This window comes from Gouania willdenowi, chromosome 12 (assembly GCF_900634775.1).
Source record: "Gouania willdenowi chromosome 12, fGouWil2.1, whole genome shotgun sequence".
In the NCBI taxonomy this organism is placed as follows: domain Eukaryota; kingdom Metazoa; phylum Chordata; class Actinopteri; order Blenniiformes; family Gobiesocidae; genus Gouania; species Gouania willdenowi.
Window position 1 is genome coordinate 14,642,990 of NC_041055.1, and position 12,246 is coordinate 14,655,235.

Below are 12,246 nucleotides of genomic sequence, written 5' to 3' on the forward strand. Positions count from 1 at the left end.
TTGCAGCGGCAACAGGATCATGGGAGATATGAAAACGCCAAACTTTAATTCCAAAGTCGCTAGTGAATCTGGTCACCAAGATGATAATGCACAACTCAAGCAAACTAGAAGTGAGATGACTATCAGTGAAGCTGTAGCCCCCAATGCCTCAACAGCCCAGAATATTGGTGTTAGCGTCCTTGTTAAGAACTTTTGGACTGCAGATCTAAGCGAACATATTGGACCGATGTCAGAGAAGCATCATCATTTCCTTTCGCACCCCCTTTCTGGTAATGGACATCTAAATGCTTTTGAGCCAAAAGCAGGAAAAGGTAGTGTTTACAAGAAGAATGGATGGAAAGTTTCAGGAACAGAAGGGCAAAAAGCTGACAACCAACTATCAAATATCCATCTGTACAGTCCTACCCCCAGTGCTGAAGAGTTTGATGATGATAATGAGGATGAAATAGTAGTTGATGACCCAACTGATAACCAAGAAAATCATGCTGCTAAATTGTCTGGAAATAATATTGTTTCCAACATCAGATCTCCAGAGGAGCCACAGGACCAAGAATCAGATGATGTCCAACAGGCCTTACCAGCATTCTCTGGGTTGCTGTTATTTACGAGCACTGAGAGTTCTGTTGTAGATGCCTTTAATAAGGTCTTGAGTAGCATAAATCCTGTCCCTGTTTATGTTCCAAACCTTTCCCCACCCAGTGCAGCAAGCATATCTCTTCACTCCAGAGGATTCAAATGCCTGGAGTGTGGAGACTCATTCGCTCTTGAGAAGAGCCTGACACAGCATCACGAATGCCGCAGTGTACAAATCGAGGTCACCTGCAACAAATGCGCCAAAAGTCTGGTATTCTACAACAAGTGCCAACTTTTGTTTCATGCAAGAGATCACAATGACAAAGTAGTTGTTATGTAGGGCTCACATCTAATCCTCAAACCCATCCCTGCTGATAAGATGATCAGTGCCATGAACTCATCAGGTCTTTCCATTGATTTAACCTCTGAAGTAAAGGTGATCACACCGCAAACCCATGGCAAAGTTTCTCAGACAGCATCACAAACTGCAGTCATTTCAGCTCCATGCAGTGCTCCTGTGGTGGCCGCTCTACCCTTGGAGGATGATGCATCAAAGCTTTGCAGGCACAGCCTAAAGTGTTTGGAGTGTAATGTAATGTTCCAGGATGAAAGCTCACTGGCCATGCATTACCAGCAAGCAGTGAAATCCAGAGGGCAGGTAGGTGAACACACTGAGAAACGATAAATTTAAACTTTCTTTAATCCACACAAATCTTTAGAGACAATGTTGACTGATCCTGTTGATGTCCTGTGTTTCTTCCAGAAAACTTGCACCATTTGCCAAATGCTTCTCCCAAACCAATGCAGTTTTCTGTCACACCAGCGAATCCACCAGCACAAGTCCCCGTACATCTGTCCTGAATGTGGTGCTAGCTGCTGCTCTGTTAATTTCCAGTCACATGTTACCAAGACATGTCTGCATTACACCAGGAGAGTCTGTTATTGGTGAGTTTGTATCATTTGACACAAATCATACAAAATCATATTTTACACTATTGCTTATGAAATCCTCATTATTTATGGTTGACTGACATCTGATTAAGATACATTTGGTAAATGTGGGTGGTGATATAGTATATGCTCATTATCGTAACATTAATCAGTTTCAAGAATATTTGAGCATATCATATCAACCTGTACCTAATAAAGTGGTCTGTGGTGACGCTCCTTTAGGTGGGCATATACTCTCTAAAGTATCAAGTCCACACCTTTAAAAGCAATACTTACAATGTTATTGGTAATAATGTTATGTTAATAATATTTGGCATCATCTGGTCAAAAATCCAGTTATTGTTCTGAGTGGACAGTGAATCTCATCTTCTTCTCCTGGCCCTGTAAAATTACATTTATTAATCCAGGAGCGTGAGGCTCCGAGAATCTGGATATCAGCCAATCAGAGATCTTTCTACAAACATGTGTGCTCCATGAACTGTTTTTGGCATTACTATTGGCTGCTCAACTGAAGTCAGATGCGTTCAGGTACCCTCGGTAGTAAAAGTGAAATGACGGACGTCCAAGCAGAAGTCTCCATAACAGCGTTAGACACAACAGTTACACAGCAAATTGAGAGGAAAAAGGCAGACCGATGTGGAGAAGCAACAGTTTAAATCTAAATTTAATCTATAATTTAACAACACAAGATAAAGTTCATACACTTGTCACTAGTCTATCTTGAGAAAAAAGTCACCAAGAGCATTCACAACAGACACCCGTAAGGGAGGTTCAGTTTCGGTTTCAAAATGGAGCGGAGAGAGGATTCTGCAAACTGCAGCTTTAAGCCTAACAGTTGCTTCAAATTAACACTAAAACTGTGAAGATCTGTAGTTCATTGAAAAAAATAATTTCAAATGGGTTACAAATTGTTATAGTTAATGCAATGACATTGGTATTATTTAGAATTCGATCAGAAAAGTTAAAAAGAAACATTTTTCTTTTACATAAATTGTACAATCCACTTTAATCTAACTTTATTCAATGCTATGAGTTAGTATTGTTTAGTGTTAGCTCAGCTTAATTTGATCTAAAATTAGTATTTCTTGTTCATAGTCTTCAACTACTTTATAATACCATGTCATGGACATTCATTTGTTTCTGATGGCATATATTGGCTAACAATATGATGACAAAATGACCGTCAACATATAGTCAAACTAAACAACCATTTCCTTAAATTCACATTTAAACTTAAAACTCACATTTCCTTAAATTAAATATCAAATATTGGATGTTGCTTGCTAACTACATGTTCTGTTTTGGCCTCCAGCTGTGTCCACTGCAGTGTGATCTTTGCTGACTCTTCAACTTTCAAGTCCCACATCTGCAACACTCACTATGCGATCTTCTATAAATGCCCCCTGTGCCCCTTGGCCTTCAAGTCTGCACTTGCACTATACTCCCATGCTAACACACATCATCCAGGAGTGAAGCCTGGACAACCCAAGTAAGTCCTCTGAACTGCATCATTGAAAGATAGCATGATTAGCTGAATTTTGCGTTTTCTCCTCATTTGAACTTCCTGTTTAGTTTATTGCAAAAGTAAATCATTATTTAGATGAACTGTAGACTAGTTGTGAATTATCGAGCTATAAGTCATGTTCTTTCTATCAATCAGCCTCATGCCAGGTCACCTAAAACCTGCCTTTTGTGTTTCCTACGGCCTGCTCAGTAAAATGATTTGTGGGTCTTAGATGTGGTGGATTAACTTGAGTTTATCTTTTCCATGCTGGAACCTTTCAATAACTTCATCATCAGCTGCACTGATGAGGAGCAGCTGTCCTCACAAATTTATGTGGATTTAATGAGTCAAAGGAAATTAAAATGATGAAACTATTTACAATCTTTTTTTTACAGCTTAATTATAAAACAATAATAATCATATCTGCACAGTATGAACTGTAGGTAATTGTTTTGGTGGAAGATGTGGGAGGAAAAACTTCTGCTTTGAGTATTAAAACATTTTTCTTTAGGTTTGTGTTCATTTTTAAATGTTCTGTTTTCCAGGGTAAACTATATGTGCTCCATGTGCAACACAGTGTTCACGATGCAGTCACTCATCGTCTCACACTTGGACCAGCATGTTGGTAATAACAAAGTTTCTGTTTTCAAATGCCCCGACTGCTCCAAGCACTTTGCACATAAGCCGCTAATGCTGGATCATATCAAGGTGAGCATAATGGAAATATAATGGGTGGCTTGATGCAAATAATTACCTGTTTTAATTTCAAATGTTTCAAAAAACAACTCTTTGTGATCACTTTCTGTATTCTATTTTTGATTCTATTCATTTTGGAATAAAATTTGAATACCTTCAGTAGATTTGATTGGTAATATTAAAAGTAGCAGCAATCAATGGTGTTTTTTTCAGTAATGACTCAATTATTAATCATTATTCATGTTTTTATCTTGAACTATTGCAATGCCATCATAACAGGAAACAGGAGCTCCAGTTGTCTGTTGGTTAGAACTGTATAGTCTGCATTAAGAGCTCTAGTTTTGAAAGGCAACACATGAGAGTTGGTGTTAGCAAAGTAAAAAATGTTGTGCCATCTGTTGAATTTAACAAGGCCTTTAAACTTTAAGTGTATTCTTTGTAAATATGTGTTTGTTACTTAAAGTCTTGCCCACACAATTATCAAGTAGCACAAATAATGAGGTGCACAATGTTAAATGCATCAAATGATATTTCTTACACTCTCAATTTGGTTTTCAGGCAATCCATGGAACTCTAAAAACCGTTGAGGGCCCACCAAACTTGGGTATCAATGTTCCTCTCAACACAAAGCCCACAAATTCTATGAGCACCAATGAAAAAGAGGGAGAAGGTGTCAGGAATGAAGACAAAGGGCAAAAGAAATCCAACAGTAACAGCCCGGCTGACTTTGAGAACCCTCCCAGTCCAGGATACATGTGTGTGTACTGTACGAGCGTGTTCAGTACCAGACAGATGTTTGTCTCTCACATGAGGCGAGAGCACAGGAAGGTGGGAGGAGACATCAACCAAGTAGTTCATGTCAAAGAGCTTTTAGTGTACATTGGATGTTTTTACTTCCAAAGTCTGTTTTTTTCTTGTCAAGCATTGATTATATCATCTTTTTTCTTACCGCAGATACTAAAAAAGATGTATCCGTGCCAACTGTGTGACAAGTTTATCAGCTCCCTTCACAGTCTCGGCAGACACAACCGGCTCAAACATAAGGGGCAGGGAAATGTGAACACCTGCTCGTGAGTACAGTCATCACTGCACCTGCACACTGTGCAAATTCAGTTCATATGATTTACTCAAATGAGCTGATTAGGCATACGTATAATCAAGCAAAATGACATGGGTCAATGATGTGACATAAATATTCTGTCCATCTGCATTTCTTACAGTTAAAAACAAGTTTAACTGCATAAAAAGATACCAAATTAGTAGTAACGTAGTGTATATGCATTCACTTTGACTTTTTTTTTTGGTTAATTACTAAATTACTTCTGTAATTTATTTTGTTATTCAAAGTGTCAAAATATCATGTGGTGCGACTGTCTGGCCATGACTGCGTTTTTAAAAAAATCTTTAAAATTACTCTGAATCTATTCAAATTGTTATGGTCCTGCAGTGGCCATTTTGCCCTTAGGTTTTTTGTCAACAACTTCTCCAGATATAATGTATACATAAATTTCTTTAGAAACAGTTGATCTAGTAAACTACTTTTGTACTTCTGTTTGTTTTTAACATTTTCTTGTGTGTGCACTCACTTTGATTTTTTTGTTACTTGCTAAATTATTTCTGTAATTTATTTTGTTATTCAAAGTGTCAAAATATCATGTGCGACTGTCTGGCCATGACTGCTGTTTTGAAAAAAAATCTTATAAAAATCTTATAGTTCTGCAGTGTCAGAAATTAGCAAGGGCCACGGGCCATTTTGCCCTTAATTTTGCCAAGAATGCCCCAAAAACCTGGTTCCACGAGCACAAAATTGCCCTTTAGTTTTTTTGTCAACTTCTCCAGACGTAAACGTAAAAATAAAATAATAGCTACCGTACTATGATACTTCCAAACTTCTCTGAAAAAGAAAGGGTGAACTTTTCCTTAATTTGCATTGTGCATTTTAATCTATAAAAATATCAAAGCTCTAACTATATTTTTTTCCCGTGATCCCAATAATTTTTAAAATGACCACATTTTTTTGACTATGGGGCAAAATTACCTCCATTATGTATTTTCATTACATACCCTATAGTCCTGTATAAGATTTCAAATTATTTCTAGATGCCTTTTTTATTTAATTTCATGCAGTTAAATCCCAATACGTCATTAACCCAAATACAAAAAGTCTCATTGGACGTAAAAGATTGAATTCATTCAATTTTTAACCTAATTAGGAAATATCAAACTATATATGTGTGTACAAGTTGTTTTGGAAAACTGTTTGCAAAAAGTTTAATGTGTGTCATGTCATTCTGCATTAACAGGCCTGTTTGGACTTACAACCATGAAAGAGGCTAAAGCTGAACATACCCAAAGTTTACAGGTGTGCCGTCTACAACTTCACCACTGAAAACATCACCGCCTTCAAAGAACACATCCCTCATCACAAGTCTGACGGCTCCTAAGATCAGTGCAGGGAGTGCGGCCTGTGCTACACCTCCCACTGCTCCCTGGCCCAGCACCTCTTCAGAGACTTAAAAAATTAGTCTCATTCTCAAAAATTGTCACTGAAGCAACTCACCCAGCAGATAATCTGTTACACTATATACTGGATGGAGTGCATATAATCTACTGTAAATTTGCAATATATTTTTATTTTATTTATTCAGTTTATTTCCGACATGGTTACATTCACTTTTTTTTTTTTTTTTTTTTACATTTTTTGTACATGCCGAAAAAGGAGACGAGAGAAGCAGTTTGCTTATCCGGGTCCCGTCCCCTGTTTTACCATCGCAGATTTACATGGGTTTACATGTCTCTCTGGTCAAAACATTCTTGATTTCTTCTGAACGTCCTTTTTTGTGTATTCTCATCTGTAGTCAGTGTTGTCCTCTATCTTTGTTTGTGTTGGCCTTGTTCCCTGCCAGACGTTGTTAGCATTCCTCCAGTTCAAGAATAGTTCCTCTTTCGAAGGTGTTTGGAAGGTTCTTCCCTTTTCATCCACAATGTCACCTTGTTTTGTCTCTACATCAAGGGTAATCCAGCTGTTGTTAGTTCTATTGGCAGTGTTGTATTTTCCACTGTCTGATGATGGGATCAGATCCAACTTGTATAAACACATCACCACATCCCAGTTCACAAGCAAAGTAGTATTTTAATGTAATATATCTTAGTTCATAAGCGTGTTTCTAACTGCTGTTGTTAGTTTTATTGGCAGTGTTGTATTTTCCACTGTTAGATTTAACTTGTATAAACACATTATTATATCTTAGTTCATAAGCAAGGTAGTAATTTCATTGTATATAAAAAAAATCATGTTTCTAACTGCACATATGACAATAAACACTTTGAATTTAAATTTAATGTAATCCTTAATCACCCCACCACCTAGCAATTAAAATGAATAAATGACAGACCTTTTTTACTCTTGGTTTCCACATTTAATTCGGTCTCCGTAAAATAATCACAGTCTGAGTTTTGTTTCCAGTGTTTATATAGATCTGGGTCCATATCCATGATTACCATCAGTAATGTTGTTGTTTAGGTGGATCCTTCGTATTTTCCCAAGTTGTCCATCGTTTTGATGAGAACTGGTTTTCCGTCCTCTTCTTCCTGGATGTAAATCCTGCAGTTTTTTGACCACGTCTTCACTATCTTTCCTTCTTTTTTTATTTGGCGTGCTTTCCATGCAATGCTTGCATTTTGTTTCGTCAGGTTTTCATTGATGTACACCTTCGTTCCCTTGAGTTTGTTTCCTTGCTTGATTATTTCTCCTTTGAATTTTATATTCGTGAAGGTTATTTTTACAGCTCTGTTATCATTTTTCTTTGGCAGGAGATGGCAGGAGTTGATGTTGTCAGGGTTCAGGACAATGTCCTTCGACTTCAGGTAGTCAACGACCTGTTGTTCAATCGATTTTGTTTCTTCGTCACTCCTGGGTTTTATCTTTAGGCCTGTGATGATGACATCTTTCTCTCTTTCCTTTTGTTCCAGCTGTTCAACCCTCGCGTTCAACAATTTTATCTCTTCAGCATTTCTTTCATTCTTTTCTTTCAGTACCTTTGTTTCGCTTTGTAGTCTTTCCAGTGAATTTTCCAGCGTCTTTTCCAACGACTTTATCTCGGCAGATAGGTTTTGTAGACCCTCGCGTATCATCTCCTTGACCTCTTCCAAACCCGAATTGGGTTCTGAAGGGCCTCCCTGCGGTTTTTTCACCATTTTCCTTCAGTCTGGGCCCAGTTTTTCAGGCTGTTCAGGCTGTTCAGCTGTAGCCAGCTGTAGCCAAGGTCGTGTTATCGGAGCAAAGGAAAACACGTCTGCTCTCACCAAAGACCAGAGAATATATATACAGTATGCATTATATGTCAGTGGCAATAAATGTCTTAAAATAAAGGTGATGTTTTTACAGACAAATCATTTTAAAATTTTTATGAGGAGTCCTTTGAATAGAACCAAACGTTGTATGTGTATCAACCCTTACACTATCAGCTGCTACTGCTGGAAGAAATATCAATCAATCAATCTTTTATTTGTATAGCACCAAATCATAACCAATGGTATCTCAAGACAGTTTACAGTAGAACAGTCTTAAGGACGGACTCTTCATTTTATGTCTCCACACATATGCATATATACGTATATACACATACATATGTATCCCACACCCAACATGAATTCATCATGGCGGCAAGGAAAACCATCTGTTAAGCAGCAGGAACCTTGTGTGGATCCCATTCCTATGATGAACAGCCATCCACGTTATGCTGTGTTGGGTGTGTGCAGAGGAAAGGGTGGAGACAGAGTTGTTGAGACTCTGTAACTCCACACTGAGGATCCCACGGACCTACAAGACAAAAGCCAGAAGGAGTACAGGAACAAACACACAAGGGAAGAAGCAGACATACAGTGACGAAAATAAGTATTTGAACACCCATCTATTTTGCAAGTTCTCCCACTTAGAAATCATAGAGGGGTCTGGAATTTTCATGGAAGGTGCATGTCTACTGTATGAGGGATAACCTAAAAAGAAAAATCCAGAAATCACAATCTATGATTTTTTAACAATTTATTCGTGTGATACAGCTGAAAATAAGTATTTGAACACCAACGTTAATAATTGGTAGAGTAGCCTTTGTTTGCAATTACAGAGGTCAAACGTTCCCTGGAGTTCTACACCAGGTTTGCACAGACTGCAGGAGGGATTTTGGCCCACTCCTCCACACAGATCTTCTCTAGATCAGTCAGCTTTCTGGGCTGTCGCTGAGTAACACGGACTTTCAGCTCCCTCCAAAGATATTCAATTGGATTTAGGTCTGGAGACTGGCTAGGCCACTCCAGAACCTTGATATGCTTCTTACGAAGCCACTCCTTGGTTTTCCTGGCTGTGTGCTTTGGGTCATTGTCATGTTGGAAGATCCAGCCACGACCCATCTTCAATGATCTGACTGAGGGAAGGAGGTTTTTGGCCAAAATCTCACAATACATGGCTGCAGTCATCCTCTCCTTAATACAGTACAGTCGTCCTGTCCCATGAGCAGAAAAACACCCCCAAAGCATGATGCTACTACCCCCATGCTTCACAGTAGGGATGGTGTTCTTGGGATGTTACGCATCATTCTTCTTCTTCCAAACACGCATAGTGGAATTATGACTAAAAAGGTCAATCTTGGTCTCATCTGACCACAAAACTTTCTCCCATGACTCCTCTGGATCATCCAAATGGTCATTGGCAAACTTAAGACGGGCCTTAACATGTGCTGGTTTAAGCAGGGGAACCTTCCGTGCCATGCATGATTTCAAACCATGACGTCTTAGTGTAATACCAACAGTGACCATGGAAACAGTGGTCCCAGCTCTTTTCAGGTTGTCTGGGCCAAAATTGTTAGTTATGTTTATTAACATATTTACTCATAGACCTTATTCTTTTATAGGCTTTAAGTTGAGACTTTTCATTTCTGCTGTCTCATGTTTTCTGCTCTCTTCTCGAGGCCAGCTTCCCAAAACACATTTTATCTCTCAGACACGGAGGCATCACACAGTCACATGTCACACATACACACCCCATACACATCCATTCACACACACAAACACATAAACGCACACACCTCCACTCACATAGCAATCAGCAGATGCCAAGAGAACTGGTTGTTTTGACCCAAAGAAGGAACTGTCTCTTTTCTCCCTCCCCTCACCTCCTCCACTCTGTCCTTATCTCCCGGGGGGGAGGAGGGAGGGGGAACTGCAGGGATATACGTGATGTGTCAGAACTGTGTGTCACTCTGCCTTCGAACGTCCGGCCGGACGGTCACTAATTTTTGTTCCACTTTGTTCCATCTTTGTACTTTTTTTACTTAGTTTCATAATAAACCTTTTTTATAAAATCATCAATGCTTCGCCTGGACTCCATCACTCAACCAGAGTAATAAATCATGTCTCCAAATGAGGTCAACCGCAAATTTTGCCGTAACAAGGTCATTGACCAAGTCCTGCCGTGTAGTCCTGGGCTGATTCCTCACCTTTCTTAGCATCATTGAGACCCCACGAGGTGATATCTTGCATGGGGCTCCACTCCGATTGAGATTGTCCGTCTTGTTTAGCTTCTTCCATTTTCTAATGATTGCTCGAACAGTGGACCTTTTTTCACCAAGCTGCTTTGCAATTTCTCCATAGCCCTTTCCAGCCTTGTGGAGTTGTACAATTTTGTCTCTGGTGTCTTTGGACAGCTCTTTGCTCTTAGCCATGCTGACTGTTTGGGTCTTACTGATTGTATGGGGTAGACAGGTGTCTTTATGCAGCTAACGACCTCACACAGGTGCATCTGATTCAGGATAATACAGTAGAGTGGAGGAGGACTTTTAAAGGCGGACTAACAGGTCTTTGAGGGTCAGAATTCTAGCTGATAGACAGGTGTTCAAATACTTATTTTCAGTTGTATCACACGAATAAATTGTTAAAAAATCAAAGATTGTGATTTCTGGATTTTTCTTTTTAGGTTTTCTCTCATACAGTGGACATGCACCTTCCATGAAAATTCCAGACCCCTCCATGATTTCTAAGTGGGAGAACTTGCAAAATAGCAGGGTGTTCAAATACTTATTTTCTTCACTGTAGAGGGAGTGTTAGAGAGAGGAATGGGACCCTCTCTGGTCCCTCTCTAACCTAAATGACCTCTTTCTTAACGCCCTCTCCAACCGAGCATGCCAGACCCCCCCGGCAGTCTATGCCTATTGCATCTTAACTATGAGCTATGAGCTGGTTCCTAACTAAAAGCTTTACCAAAGAGGAATGTTTTGAGCCTAACCTTAAAGGTAGAGAGGGTGTCTGCCCCCCGAACCATGGTTGGTAGATGGTTCCAGAGAACTTAAGTCTAATTGAGAGAATGTACAAATAGGAACATATACTGGTTATAGTGTGAAGTGCACTAATACAAATTGTTACATGATTTAAAAAAAATTTCTAAACTCTAACCTAAAACTCTTTCAGCCTACATCATTAGATCTCAATGGTGAGACTGACATGAAAACTGCATTCATAACTAAAGTAGCTACAGTGTGTTAACGCTGCATGTAAAATAGCGTCAGATAAAGTTTAAAATCACAAATAAAAATGATTAAATGTATGATTTTTTTTTCCACTAAAATACTTTAACTACGATATGCCTAAACTGTGTCGTATTTGACTTTGGAGAAAGGACTTCAGGACTCGAAAGAGTGCAACGGAAGATTATCAGAATGGACATTTTAGCTCGACCTACTGATTGTCACGATGGGGTTTTATTTTGGAGGGCAGGCAGGAGATCTTGGACTCGCTTCCAGCAACTTTCTCCTGCTGATTGGACCAGCTGCATCTGATAACCTGCTGAGTATAAAGGTGGAGGCTTTGCTGCAGTTCAGTGCTGGGACATTGCTACTTTTGCTGTGACTATGGTTCTTGGTTTTTCCTTTTGGTGCTTTCTGATTACCTCTGCCTCCCTGGACTGACCATGCCTATGAGAACAATAAATACTGGTATGATGCACCTGAGCTCCGCCTCCGTCCCTGCATTTGGATCTGCACCCACACATGCCCATGACACTGATACTCTCCAATAATCTGCTCTGTTCCTGAATATTTACAGTATTTTAACATGTGAAAAAATGTATGTGAACAAAGACAGTTAAAACTTTAAAGGTAATATGTTAAGGTTTAATTTATCCAGACAACTGTTACTGAGGAAATCCAATTTGATCTCCTGACATGTTTCGACTGGCAACTGCTAGTCTTCCTCAGAGGCATCTGCTGATTGCTTTGACGGTTCCTTTGAAATTTCCTTGACTTGCGTGTAGTTGCCAGTCGATACATGTCAGGAGATCAAAGTGGATTTCCTAAGTCCCGATGACAAAAATTATCTTGCTGGAATTATTTTACAGGAAAACTTATCTTATTGACTTTTCTAAAATATCTGTTTTACTGGGTTGTCTCCACATTGCAGCGGCAACAGGATCATGGGAGATATGAAAACGCCAAACTTTAATTCCAAAGTCGCTAGTGAATCTGGTCACCAAG

General features: G+C 39.2%; 1 pseudogene; it reads left to right on the forward strand.

The window, feature by feature from the left end:
* Window positions 1-214: 214 nt before the first annotated feature.
* On the forward strand, window positions 215-6,280 carry LOC114473511 (zinc finger protein 532-like; annotated as a pseudogene).
* The last annotated feature ends 5,966 nt before the right edge of the window (window positions 6,281-12,246 follow it).